The sequence below is a fragment of the Octopus bimaculoides genome, chromosome 22, assembly GCF_001194135.2.
Source record: "Octopus bimaculoides isolate UCB-OBI-ISO-001 chromosome 22, ASM119413v2, whole genome shotgun sequence".
NCBI classification, from domain to species: Eukaryota; Metazoa; Mollusca; class Cephalopoda; order Octopoda; family Octopodidae; genus Octopus; species Octopus bimaculoides.
Genome location: NC_069002.1, coordinates 27,705,966 through 27,707,467, shown reverse-complemented (window position 1 = coordinate 27,707,467; position 1,502 = coordinate 27,705,966). Strand labels below are relative to the sequence as shown.

Sequence of the window (1,502 nt, the reverse complement as noted above, 5' to 3'; positions counted from 1 at the left end):
GTTGGCAAGAAATTAATTTCATTTTATGCAAATAGTTACAATTCTTTTTTTTAATGACTTTTGTCAATGTTATGATTTTTTCCATTTGATAGCCATTACTTTTAGCTTACTTTAGAAGCAAATTGCACGTAATTTTGTTTACAGCTGTTAGTTCAGTGTCAGTTTTAACATGGAGTGCAAAAAACATTTTCGCCACATTTTGCTTTCTTATTTCCGTAAAGGCAAGAAAGCTGCTGAGGCTCATCATCATCATCATCATCATCATCGTTTAACGTCCGCTTTCCATGCTAGCATGGGTTGGACGATTTGACTGAGGACTGGTGAAACCGGATGGCAACACCAGGCTCCAGTCTGATTTGGCAGAGTTTCTACAGCTGGATGCCCTTCCTAACGCCAACCACTCAGAGAGTGTAGTAAAAGATATTTGAAGTTTATGTTGTTGATTGCTTAACAGAATGCACATGTTTCTGTTCTGGAGATTTTTTTTACTCAAAGATGACCAATGTTGTGGTCGACCTACTGGAGTCGATGATGACCAAATCAAAGCCATAATTGAATCTGATTGTCGTATAACTGTGCGAGAGATTGCAGAGAGGTTAAATGTATTGCACACATTAATTGAAAACCACTTAAAATGTCTTGGACTTGTTAAGAAGCTTGATATTTGGGTTCCACATAAATTGAAAGGGATTCACTTATGACTGCGAATCGATATTTGCGATATTCATCTCAAACGTAACACTGGTGATGAAAAATGGATTGTCTACAATAACATCAATCGAAGACGATCATCATCCAAGTGTAATGAACCAGGACAAACCACATCTAAAGCTGAATTGCATCAAAAAACTGTCATGTTGTCAATTTGGTAGGATTACAAAAGTGTTGTGTATTTTGAGCTGCTTCCAAGGAACCAAACAATCAATTCAGATCACAACTAATGAAACTGGAGGAAGCAATCAAATATAAGCGACCAGAATTAGCAAATCGTAAAGGAATCGTGTTCCACCATGACAACACTAGATCACATATGACTTTACTAACTCGTGAAAAACTATTGGAGCTTGGTTGGGAAGCGATGTCAAATCAACCATATAGCCCTGACCTTACATCATCACATTACCATTTATTTCAAAGTTTGCAAAACCTTTTGAATGGTAAAATTTTCAATAATGATGATGACTTGAAATTGCACTTGCTTCAGTTTTTGGCTGATGAAGACTAGAAATGAGCGCAGAATCCGAAAGTTGCCAGAAAAATGGCAAAAGGTCATCGGACAAAATGGAAAATATATAATTGATTAAAGTTCATTCTTTGTATGAGAAAAAAAGTCTTTTATTTAGCACTAAAATACCAAAAGTACTTTATTGCCAACCCAATACACACACACACACACATATATCATGTTGAATCGTTAATCCCTACACATTTCTTTTTTCATTCTCTCTCAATTTTTTTTTCCTTTCTGCCGAAGAGCATAGAATCGAAACATTAAGGACTTT

The 1,502-nt window shown here is 35.9% G+C and overlaps 1 protein-coding gene across 1 annotated transcript in view; it reads left to right on the top strand.

The window, feature by feature from the left end:
• The window catches only part of LOC106881733 (E3 ubiquitin-protein ligase UBR4-like), a 218,633-nt gene that overhangs the window by 107,203 nt on the left and 109,928 nt on the right, over positions 1-1,502 (top strand). The gene's annotated exons all lie outside the window — the stretch shown is intronic.